Source organism: Rhinoderma darwinii, chromosome 7, assembly GCF_050947455.1.
Source record: "Rhinoderma darwinii isolate aRhiDar2 chromosome 7, aRhiDar2.hap1, whole genome shotgun sequence".
NCBI classification, from domain to species: Eukaryota; Metazoa; Chordata; class Amphibia; order Anura; family Rhinodermatidae; genus Rhinoderma; species Rhinoderma darwinii.
In genome coordinates, this window is record NC_134693.1 from 8,416,307 (window position 1) to 8,430,361 (window position 14,055).

At 36.8% G+C, this 14,055-nt stretch overlaps 1 protein-coding gene across 5 annotated transcripts in view; it reads right to left on the reverse strand.

The window, feature by feature from the left end:
• DAB1 (DAB adaptor protein 1) overlaps window positions 1-14,055 on the reverse strand; it is a 721,439-nt gene that overhangs the window by 344,050 nt on the left and 363,334 nt on the right. The gene's annotated exons all lie outside the window — the stretch shown is intronic.

The following is a 14,055-nucleotide window of genomic DNA, read 5'->3' on the forward strand; positions in this document are numbered from 1 at the left end:
TGACATTATATACAGGGGGCATTGTGTGGGGAACTCTCTACAGCAGGGCTGGAACCCTATATACAGGGGGCATTGTGTGGGGAACTCTCTACAGGGGGGCTGTGACCCTATATACAGGGGGCATTGTGTGGGGAACTCTCTACAGGTGTCTTTGATTAGCGCCCCGAGACATAACTTTGCTTGGGGCCCCAGAAATGCCAAATTTGCCCCTGAGGGTTAGTACAAGGATACTTACTGCTGGGGCCCTGTATCTAAGGCTATATTCACATGAGCGTGACAGATTTACGTGCGTAAAAAATGCACATAAATCTGGCCGCGTGCGTTGCGTTTTGCATCCGTGTGCTTCACGTGTGGCGGGTATTTTTCACGCACTCGCAAGCACTTTTTTTTTTCAGTGTAATTTATGCGTGAAACACGGACAGCACACTTATTACCTTTAGACATTATGAATTCTGGGCTCTGTATTTGGGGCATCTGGTCTGGGGTGAGAATTTATTTAGGGGGTCCAGTCTGGGTTCTGTATTAAGGGGGTCTTGTGTCTGAATTTATTTAAGCGGTCTAGTCTGCGTTCTGTATTAGTCAAGGTGTTCTGGTCTGTGGTCTGTATTCGTTTAGGGGGTCTAGGGGCTGTTTTAGTTTAGGGGGTCTGTGTTAGTTTAGAGGTTCTAGCCTGGGGTGTTTATTGCTTAAGAGGATTTGGTCGGTGGTCTGTATTAGTTTATGGGGTCTAGGGTCTGTATTTATTTAGGGGGTCTAATCTCCGGTCTACAGTCTTCAGTTTGGGGTGTGTTGAAGGTTAGGGGGGGGGGGGTCATATGTACTATTTGGATTGGGGACATGTCCTATATAAATGGGCAGTGCATAAGGGATAGACGCTGTCAAATGTTGGCAAGTATGACATCACAGGCTGGACTTGGTTACACTGGCTTCAAATTGTAACAAATGATGTAGATTGCGCCAAATTTGTCATAGATTCTAGGGTTGTCGGCGCCATCAATGCTCGGCCCCCACTCTATCCCCTGGTGCGTCTCTTCTCACTTTCACGTGCTTACGAGCTTTACATAAACACCCAGTAACCTGGGGAGAATAAGCGCCACTCATGGTTTATTAAGGCAGGATATTACCGCGGCTTCCATTATGTTGAGTCACCAGGTAATATGTCAGGACTTGCGTGCTGAAAAATGAACGAGACAGCGCCAGGACAAACACATTAAACAATTTCTAAATAAAAAACGTAATTGATTGTATTTAATCAGCGGTTGGCCGGCTCTACTTGTGGAGCAGGTTATTTATTAAAACGGAGCATTTGATTTAATTTATAGGAAGTGGCGCTCGTCTATTACGTCTGACGACCTGCAATTATCGCTTCATTTTAATCATAGATGAATATATTTTGAGACCGTGAAGACATTTGGGCTGGAAAGCGAGACTGCTGAGGTAAATGACTTTTAAGGGAAAGTATCAATTATTTATAAACAGAACATATGGACATTTATAATTATTGACGAAAGCCGCCGCCATCACTAATAGATTTACAAAGGCTGCGTCTATAAAGAAGAACGGACATTAATCATCCTCATGTTAAATGTATCTTGTTTAATGCAATATATATATATCACTGTAACAAAACAAATAAAAACAGGTTACCGTTGCCACAATGGCTGCCACGCAACTTTCTTACAGTTTTGAATGGCAAATTTGTCTAGTTACAGAGATATGAGATCAAGGGGTGTACCACTGCATCATTAGCGTGTAACGGCCAACATTGTAGATGTCACCAAGCTTTCACTTTGAAAATACATTACCTGTACTAGTCCTGAGTTACATCCTGTATTATACTCCAGAGCTGCACTCACTATTCTGCTGGTGGAGTCACTGTGTACATACATTACATTACTTATCCTGTACTGATCCTGAGTTACATCATGTATTATACTCCAGAGCTGCACTCACTATTCTGCTGGTGGAGTCACTGTGTACATACATTACATTACTTATCCTGTACTGATCCTGAGTTACATCCTGTATTATACTCCAGAGCTGCGCTCACTATTCTGCTGGTGGAGTCACTGTGTACATACATTACATTACTTATCCTGTACTGATCCTGAGTTACATCCTGTATTATACTCCAGAGCTGCACTCACTATTCTGCTGGTGGAGTCACTGTGTACATACATTACATTACTTATCCTGTACTGATCCTGAGTTACATCCTGTATTATACTGCAGAGCTGCACTCACTATTCTGCTGGTGGAGTCATTGTGTACATACATTACATTACTTATCCTGTACTGATCCTGAGTTACATCCTGTATTATACTCCAGAGCTGCACTCACTATTCTGCTGGTGGAGTCACTGTGTACATACATTACATTACTTATCCTGTACTGATCCTGAGTTACATCCTGTATTATACTCCAGAGCTGCACTTACTATTCTGCTGGTGGAGTCACTGTGTACATACATTACATTACTTATCTTGTACTGATCCTGAGGTACATCTTGTATTGTACTCCAGTGCTGTACTCACTATTCTGCTGGTGGAGTCACTGTGTATACACATTACATTACTTATCCTGTACTGATCCAGAGTTACATCCTGTATTATACTCCAGAGCTGCGCTCACTATTCTGCTGGTGGAGTCACTGTGTACATACATTACATTACTTATCCTGTACTGATCCTGAGTTACATCCTGTATTATACTCCAGAGCTGCACTCACTATTCTGCTGGTGGAGTCACTGTGTACATACATTACTTATCCTGTACTGATCCTGAGTTACATCCTGTATTATACTCCAGAGCTGCGCTCACTATTCTGCTGGTGGAGTCACTGTGTACATACATTACATTACTTATCCTGTACTGATCCTGAGTTACATCCTGTATTATACTCCAGAGCTGCACTCACTATTCTGCTGGTGGAGTCACTGTGTACATACATTACATTACTTATCCTGTACTGATCCTGAGTTACATCCTGTATTATACTCCAGAGCTGCACTTACTATTCTGCTGGTGGAGTCACTGTGTACATACATTACATTACTTATCTTGTACTGATCCTGAGGTACATCTTGTATTGTACTCCAGTGCTGTACTCACTATTCTGCTGGTGGAGTCACTGTGTATACACATTACATTACTTATCCTGTACTGATCCAGAGTTACATCCTGTATTATACTCCAGAGCTGCGCTCACTATTCTGCTGGTGGAGTCACTGTGTACATACATTACATTACTTATCCTGTACTGATCCTGAGTTACATCCTGTATTATACTCCAGAGCTGCACTCACTATTCTGCTGGTGGAGTCACTGTGTACATACATTACTTATCCTGTACTGATCCTGAGTTACATCCTGTATTATACTCCAGAGCTGCGCTCACTATTCTGCTGGTGGAGTCACTGTGTACATACATTACATTACTTATCCTGTACTGATCCTGAGTTACATCCTGTATTATACTCCAGAGCTGCACTCACTATTCTGCTGGTGGAGTCACTGTGTACATACATTACATTACTTATCTTGTACTGATCCTGAGGTACATCTTGTATTGTACTCCAGTGCTGTACTCACTATTCTGCTGGTGGAGTCACTGTGTATACACATTACATTACTTATCCTGTACTGATCCAGAGTTACATCCTGTATTATACTCCAGAGCTGCACTCACTATTCTGCTGGTGGAGTCACTGTGTACATACATTACATGACTTATCCTGTACTGATCCTGAGTTACATCCTGTATTATACTCCAGAGCTGCACTCACTAGTCTGCTGGTGAAGTCACTGTGTACATACATTACTTATCTTGTACTGATCCTGAGGTACATCTTGTATTATACTCCAGAGCTGCACTCACTATTCTGCTGGTGGAGTCACTGTGTACATACATTACATTACATATCTTGTACTGATTCTTAATTACAGCCTGTATTATACTCCAGAGCTGCACTCATTCTGCTGGTGGAGTCACTGTGTATGGTATACGGTATATACATGGTATAGCACAATATTCACTGCAGTCTTGGGTTTCTTTCTAAAGCAAAATCCGTACTAATCCCCCTCCCCTGTTCATTTTAATTTAAAGTCTTATTAGCAGTCATCTTAGGTGGAAACAAATTATTTAAAGTGAAACCGGCGTGCGCATATTGCAATTTACGGGCTGATAAAATTAATGGTTGCGTTAAACAAACTCTGTAAAATGAAGACTGGTTTTACAATGTTAAGAAGACGGGAACGTTGTCTGTTCCGAACCATTTCCCGACTTTGCGTAGAGCGGCATGGTGTGATAAAATATGTTGGACAAGCTGTCTTCCCTGACTGCCATTTCCAGCACATCTGGCGAAAGACGGAGAATCTGATTAAACTCATCAATACGTGGTGACAACCAAATCACAGGCTCAGATCACTCTGTCATCATTTCCCAAAAGAATCACAGGGGGAGCCAAGTAAAGGACACCCCAAGTACTGCAATTAAAGAGATACCAAACAGAAAATTGATCTTCTCCCCATTTGCTAATTGACAACTATTACTCCCTGTTATCATCCATTTCTACCTGCAAAGAGGCTCTCTGTCCCCAAGATCACTATTTCTGCTAAGTCACATGTCTCCCATCCTTAGAACCTCCAGTTACATAGGAATACATGTTTGCTACAATTGTATCCAGTCCTCTGTCAGCTTAGTGTCCAGACTGATACATTGTAACAAACTATCAGGACAGGAGAGAGATCTGTGCTGTTGATGTGTTTAGATCACAGAGGATTGTCTAGACTGTAAACAATAGTAGCGACCCCTCAGCTGTGGGAAGCAAGAGATCTGTACAGATTTTTAGCTACTAGTTACAGACAAAAAGTAATCCCATTCACCAGCAGCAACAAGAGATCTTGAAATGGTGGGAAATAATAAAACAAAACAAAACCTTTCATTATACATTGATTAAAGGGGTATTTCAGCCCCACAAACATTTATTACCTATCCACTGGGGAGATAATAACTGTTCTATCAGTAAGGATCCACACCGATCACTAGAATGGGGACACCGCTCTGTCCCCCACCCCCCAGCAGCCTGACTGCAGCATGGAGGAGTTTGCACGAAGCGGTGGTTACACATTTATACTCTATGGGAGTGACGGAAACAGCTGAGCAAAGTGCCTCTTTTAATTCAACACTGAGGTCTGCTCTATCTGCGTACACATCAATTTGCGGTGTAGTATAAGGCCGTGTTCAGACGTGGCTGAGTTTTTCCGCTTGAAATGTTGGTGCAGATTTGGGGCAATTACGCAACGAATCTGCAGCAATTGTAATTCAGACGTTGCAGATATCACAGCGGACTTGCCACAGATTTCAGTTTTTGCATTGCAGAGGCTGAAATCCGCAGTAAATTCTGCTTCTTCTCCACAACGTCATGAGCTGCTGCGGAGGGAAAATTCTGCACCGCAGCCTGAATTCCGCTCAGTTATTTTCTGCAACGTTTGAACTAAGTTTCCTAAAAATGTATAGAAAGAAATGAAAAAAACGTCCGCTGCAGAATTCCACTGCGGACTGTCCACAGCACAACTCAACAAACAATTCCGCCACGTGTGGTCATGCCCTTAGACTCTGTTCACATTTACATCCAACAAAAATTGGAGCCACGAGAACCTTCACTATAATCACGGATCGTACTGTGATGCGATGGCCGAAGGGTGCGGAAGGTAAATTGTTTGTAGGATGCTCGTCCATTTGTTTTTTCTGAGTACTGGCTCCATGTGGAGAGGGGCCCGGTGCTGGGGCCGTCCTGCGGAGCCTTATTAGTAGATATATAAACGCCTACGGTGTAATGAGTTACTTTCATAAGCATGAATCGCCTTCCGAGCAGATGTTCCTGATATTTCCCACCATCTCACGGGACTTATCACATATGTTTGCTTATTGGTGCACATTAGTCTGAGAATTTCCTCTCCCATGTTATTACAATTTACTATTTAACTATGTCATGAAGGGAGCGCAGTAGGGTATACAATATTGACACAGGTCTCTCAGAGATGCTCAGTCATTACAGGCAAGAATGGGTTAACCCTGAGTGTCAGCTTCATGTTCAGAAATATCAGGCGGCACAAAAGGGACAATCAATTAATCAAATAAGGTCCATTTTAATTTGTAGAAAGAGGTGGTGTTCACTTCTTCTGTATATAATTATATATGTACAGCTGGTATAAGTCATACATCTTCTTGTATATAGTGATATGGAGCATGATGGTATAACCTGGGTATCTTCTGTATATAATTATATATGTACAGCTGGTATAAGTTATACATCTTCTTGTATATAGTGATATGGAGCATGCCGGTATAACCTGGGCATCTTCTGTATATAATTATATATGTACAGCTGGTATAAGTCATACATCTTCTTGTATACAGTGATATGGAGCATGCTGGTATAACCTGGGTATCTTCTGTATATAATTATATATGTACAGATGGTATAAGTTATACATCTTCTTGTATATAGTGATATGGAGCATGCTGGTATAACCTGGGTATCTTCTGTATATAATTATATATGTACAGCTGGTATAAGTTATACATCTTCTTGTATATAGTGATATGGAGCATGCTGGTATAACCTGGGTATCTTCTGTATATAATTATATATGTACAACTGGTATAAGTTATACATCTTCTTGTATATAGTGATATGGAGCATGCTGGTATAACCTGGGTATCTTCTGTATATAATTATATATGTACAGCTAGTATAAGTTATACATCTTCTTGGATATAGTGATATGGAGCATGCTGGTATAACCTGGGGATCTTCTGTATATAATTATATATGTACAGCTGGTATAAGTTATACATCTTCTTGTATATAGTGATATGGAGCATGCTGGTATAAGCTGGGTATCTTCTGTATATAATTATATATGTACAGCTGGTATAAGTTATACATCTTCTTGTATATAGTGATATGGAGCGTGCTGGTATAACCTGGGTGTTTTCTGTATATAATTATATATGTACAGCTGGTATAAGTTATATATCTTCTTGTATATAGTGATATGGAGCATGCTGGTATAACCTGGGTATCTTCTGTATATAATTATATATGTACAGCTGGTATAAGTTATATATCTTCTTGTATATAGTGATATGGAGCATGCTGGTATAACCTGGGTATCTTCTGTGTATAATTATATATGTACAGCTGGTATAAGTTATACATCTTCTTGTGTATATAGTGATATGGAGCATGCTGGTATAACCTGGGTATCTTCGGTATATAATTATATATGTACAGCTGGTATAAGTCATACATCTTCTTCTATATAGTGATATGGAGCATGCTGGTATAACCTCGGCATCTTCTGTATATAATTATATATATACAGCTGGTATAAGTTATACATCTTCTTGTATATAGTGATATGGAGCATGCTGGTATAACCTCGGCATCTTCTGTATATAATTATATATGTACAGCTGGTATAAGTTATACATCTTCTTGTATACAGTGGTATGAAGCATGCTGGTATAACCTGGGTATCTTCTGTATATAATTATATATGTACAGCTGGTATAAGTTATACATCTTCTTGTATATAGGGATATGGAGCATGCTGGTATAACCTGGGTATCTCCTGTATATAATTATATATGTACAGCTCGTATAAGTCATACATCTTCTTGTATATAGTGATATGGAGCATGCTGGTATAACCTGGTTATCTTCTGTATATAATTATATATGTACAGCTGGTATAATTTATACATCTTCTTGTATATAGTGATATGGAGCATGCTGGTATAACCTGGGTATCTTCTGTATATAATTATATATGTACAGCTGGTATAAGTTATACATCTCCCTGTATATAGTGATATGGAGCATGCTGGTATAACCTGGGTATCTTCTGTATGTAATTATATATGTACAGCTGGTATAAGTTATACATCTTCTTGTATATAGTGATATGGAGCATGCTGGTATAACCTGGGCATCTTCTGTATATAATTATATATGTACATCTGCTATAAGTTATACATCTTCTTGTATATAGTGATATGGAGCATGCTGGTATATCCTGGGTATCTTCTGTATGTAATTATATATGTACAGCTAGTATAAGTTATACATCTTCTTGTATATAGTGATATGGAGCATGCTGGTATAACCTGGGTATCTTCTGTATATAATTATATATGCACAGCTGGTATAAGTTATACATCTTCTTGTATATAGTGATATGGAGCATGCTGGTATAACCTGGGCATCTTCTGTATATAATTATATATGTACAGCTGGTATAAGTCATACATCTTCTTGTATATAGTGATATGGAGCATGCTGGTATAAGCTGGGTATCTTCTGTATATAATTATATATGTACAGCTGGTATAAGTTATACATCTTCTTGTATATAGTGATATGGAGCGTGCTGGTATAACCTGGGTGTTTTCTGTATATAATTATATATGTACAGCTGGTATAAGTTATATATCTTCTTGTATATAGTGATATGGAGCATGCTGGTATAGCCTGGGTATCTTCTGTATATAATTATATATGTACAGCTGGTATAAGTTATATATCTTCTTGTATATAGTGATATGGAGCATGCTGGTATAACCTGGGTATCTTCTGTGTATAATAATATATGTACAGGTGGTATAAGTTATACATCTTCTTGTGTATATAGTGATATGGAGCATGCTGGTATAACCTGGGTATCTTCTGTATATAATTATATATGTACAGCTGGTATAAGTCATACATCTTCTTGTATATAGTGATATGGAGCATGCTGGTATAACCTGGGTATCTTCTGTATATAATTATATATGTACAGCTGGTATAAGTTATACATCTTCTTGTATATAGTGATATGGAGCATGCTGGTATAACCTGGGCATCTTCTGTATATAATTATATATGTACAGCTGGTATAAGTTATACATCTTCTTGTATATAGTGATATGGAGCATGCTGGTAAAGCCTGGGTATCTTCTGTATATAATTATATATGTACAGCTGGTATAAGTTATACATCTTCTTGTATACAGTGATATGGAGCATGCTGGTATAACCAGAGTATCTGCTGTATATAAGTATATATGTACAGCTGGTATAAGTTATACATCTTCTTGTATATAGTGATATGGAGCATGCTGGTATAACCTGGGTATCTTCTGTATATAATTATATATGCACAGCTGGTATAAGTTATACATCTTCTTGTATATAGTGATATGGAGCATGCTGGTATAACCTGGGCATCTTCTGTATATAATTATATATGTACAGCTGGTATAAGTCATACATCTTCTTGTATATAGTGATATGGAGCATGCTGGTATAAGCTGGGTATCTTCTGTGTATAATTATATATGTACAGCTGGTATAAGTTATACATCTTCTTGTATATAGTGATATGGAGCGTGCTGGTATAACCTGGGTGTTTTCTGTATATAATTATATATGTACAGCTGGTATAAGTTATATATCTTCTTGTATATAGTGATATGGAGCATGCTGGTATAGCCTGGGTATCTTCTGTATATAATTATATATGTACAGCTGGTATAAGTTATATATCTTCTTGTATATAGTGATATGGAGCATGCTGGTATAACCTGGGTATCTTCTGTGTATAATAATATATGTACAGCTGGTATAAGTTATACATCTTCTTGTGTATATAGTGATATGGAGCATGCTGGTATAACCTGGGTATCTTCTGTATATAATTATATATGTACAGCTGGTATAAGTCATACATCTTCTTGTATATAGTGATATGGAGCATGCTGGTATAACCTGGGTATCTTCTGTATATAATTATATATGTACAGCTGGTATAAGTTATACATCTTCTTGTATATAGTGATATGGAGCATGCTGGTATAACCTGGGCATCTTCTGTATATAATTATATATGTACAGCTGGTATAAGTTATACATCTTCTTGTATATAGTGATATGGAGCATGCTGGTATATCCTGGGTATCTTCTGTATGTAATTATATATGTACAGCTAGTATAAGTTATACATCTTCTTGTATATAGTGATATGGAGCATGCTGGTATAACCTGGGTATCTTCTGTATATAATTATATATGCACAGCTGGTATAAGTTATACATCTTCTTGTATATAGTGATATGGAGCATGCTGGTATAACCTGGGCATCTTCTGTATATAATTATATATGTACAGCTGGTATAAGTCATACATCTTCTTGTATATAGTGATATGGAGCATGCTGGTATAAGCTGGGTATCTTCTGTATATAATTATATATGTACAGCTGGTATAAGTTATACATCTTCTTGTATATAGTGATATGGAGCGTGCTGGTATAACCTGGGTGTTTTCTGTATATAATTATATATGTACAGCTGGTATAAGTTATATATCTTCTTGTATATAGTGATATGGAGCATGCTGGTATAGCCTGGGTATCTTCTGTATATAATTATATATGTACAGCTGGTATAAGTTATATATCTTCTTGTATATAGTGATATGGAGCATGCTGGTATAACCTGGGTATCTTCTGTGTATAATAATATATGTACAGGTGGTATAAGTTATACATCTTCTTGTGTATATAGTGATATGGAGCATGCTGGTATAACCTGGGTATCTTCTGTATATAATTATATATGTACAGCTGGTATAAGTCATACATCTTCTTGTATATAGTGATATGGAGCATGCTGGTATAACCTGGGTATCTTCTGTATATAATTATATATGTACAGCTGGTATAAGTTATACATCTTCTTGTATATAGTGATATGGAGCATGCTGGTATAACCTGGGCATCTTCTGTATATAATTATATATGTACAGCTGGTATAAGTTATACATCTTCTTGTATATAGTGATATGGAGCATGCTGGTAAAGCCTGGGTATCTTCTGTATATAATTATATATGTACAGCTGGTATAAGTTATACATCTTCTTGTATACAGTGATATGGAGCATGCTGGTATAACCAGAGTATCTTCTGTATATAAGTATATATGTACAGCTGGTATAAGTTATACATCTTCTTGTATATAGTGATATGGAGCATGCTGGTATAACCTGGGTATCTTCTGTATATAATTATATATGCACAGCTGGTATAAGTTATACATCTTCTTGTATATAGTGATATGGAGCATGCTGGTATAACCTGGGCATCTTCTGTATATAATTATATATGTACAGCTGGTATAAGTCATACATCTTCTTGTATATAGTGATATGGAGCATGCTGGTATAAGCTGGGTATCTTCTGTGTATAATTATATATGTACAGCTGGTATAAGTTATAGATCTTCTTGTATATAGTGATATGGAGCGTGCTGGTATAACCTGGGTGTTTTCTGTATATAATTATATATGTACAGCTGGTATAAGTTATATATCTTCTTGTATATAGTGATATGGAGCATGCTGGTATAGCCTGGGTATCTTCTGTATATAATTATATATGTACAGCTGGTATAAGTTATATATCTTCTTGTATATAGTGATATGGAGCATGCTGGTATAACCTGGGTATCTTCTGTGTATAATAATATATGTACAGCTGGTATAAGTTATACATCTTCTTGTGTATATAGTGATATGGAGCATGCTGGTATAACCTGGGTATCTTCTGTATATAATTATATATGTACAGCTGGTATAAGTCATACATCTTCTTGTATATAGTGATATGGAGCATGCTGGTATAACCTGGGTATCTTCTGTATATAATTATATATGTACAGCTGGTATAAGTTATACATCTTCTTGTATATAGTGATATGGAGCATGCTGGTATAACCTGGGCATCTTCTGTATATAATTATATATGTACAGCTGGTATAAGTTATACATCTTCTTGTATATAGTGATATGGAGCATGCTGGTAAAGCCTGGGTATCTTCTGTATATAATTATATATGTACAGCTGGTATAAGTTATACATCTTCTTGTATACAGTGATATGGAGCATGCTGGTATAACCAGAGTATCTTCTGTATATAAGTATATATGTACAGCTGGTATAAGTTATACATCTTCTTGTATATAGTGATATGGAGCATGCTGGTATAACCTGGGTATCTTCTGTATAGAATTATAGATGTACAGCTGGTATAAGTTATACATCTTCTTGTATACAGTGATATGGAGCATGCTGATATAACCTGGGTATCTTCTGTATATAATTATATATGTACAGCTGGTATAAGTTATACATCTTCTTGTATATAGTGATATGGAACATGCTGGTATAACCCGGGTATCTTCTGTGTATAATTATATATGTACAGCTGGTATAAGTTATACATCTTCCTGTATATAGTGATATGGAGCATGCTGGTATAACCTGGGTATCTTCTGTGTATAATTATATATTTACAGCTGGTATAAGTTATACATCTTCCTGTATATAGTGATATGGAGCATGCTGGTATAATCTGGGTATCTTCTGTATATAATTATATATGTACAGCTGGTATAAGTTATACATCTACTTGTATATAGTGATATGGAGCATGCTGGTATAACCTGGGTATCTTCTGTATATAATTATATATGTACAGCTGGTATAAGTTATATATCTTCTTGTATATAGTGATATGGAACATGCTGGTATAACCTGGGTATCTTCTGTATATAATTATATATGTACAGCTGGTATAAGTTATACATCTTCTTGTATATAGTGATATGGAGCACGCTGGTATAACCTGGGCATCTTCTGTATAGAATTATATATGTACAGCTGGTATAAGTTATACATCTCCCTGTATATAGTGATATGGAGCATGCTGGTATAACCTGGGAATCTTCTGTATATAATTATATATGTACAGCTGGTATAAGTTATACATCTTCTTGTATATAGTGATATGGAACATGCTGGTATAACCCGGGTATCTTCTGTATATAATTATATATGTACAGCTGGTATAAGTTATACATCTTCTTGTATATAGTGACATGGAGCATGCTGGTATAACCTGGGTATCTTCTGTGTATAATTATATATGTACAGCTGGTATAAGTTATACATCTTCCTGTATATAGTGATATGGAGCATGCTGGTATAATCTGGGTATCTTCTGTATATAATTATATATGTACAGCTGGTATAAGTTATACATCTTCTTGTATATAGTGATATGGAGCATGCTGGTATAACCTGGGTATCTTCTGTATATAATTATATATGTACAGTTGGTATAAGTTATACATCTTCTTGTATATAGTAATATGGAGCATGCTGGTATAACCTGGGTATCTCCTGTATATAATTATATATGTACAGCTGGTATAAATTATACATCTTCTTGTATATAGTGATATGGAGCATGCTGGTATAACCTGGGTATCATCTGTATATAATTATATATGTACAGCTGGTATAAGTTATACATCTTCTTGTATATAGTGATATGGAGCATGCTGGTATAACCTGGGTATCTTCTGTATATAATTATATATGTACAGCTGGTATAAATTACACATCTTCTTGTATATAGTGATATGGAGCATGCTGGTATAACCTGGGTTTCATCTGTATATAATTATATATGTACAGCTGGTATAAATTATACATCTTCTTGTATATAGTGATATGGAGCATGCTGGTATAACCTGGGTATCTTCTGTATATAATTATATATGTACAGCTGGTATAAGTTATATATCTTCTTGTATATAAAGATATGAAACATGCTGGTATAACCTGGGTATCTTCTGTATATAATTATATAGGTACAGCTGGTATAAGTTATACATCTTCTTGTATATAGTGATATGGAACATGCTGGTATAACCTGGGTATCTTCTGTATATAATTATATATGTACAGCTGGTATAAGTTATATATCTTCTTGTATATAGTGATATGGAGCATGCTGGTATAGCCTGGGTATCTTCTGTATATAATTATATATGTACAGCTGGTATAAGTTATATATCTTCTTGTATATAGTGATATGGAGCATGCTGGTATAACCTGGGTATCTTCTGTGTATAATAATATATGTACAGCTGGTATAAGT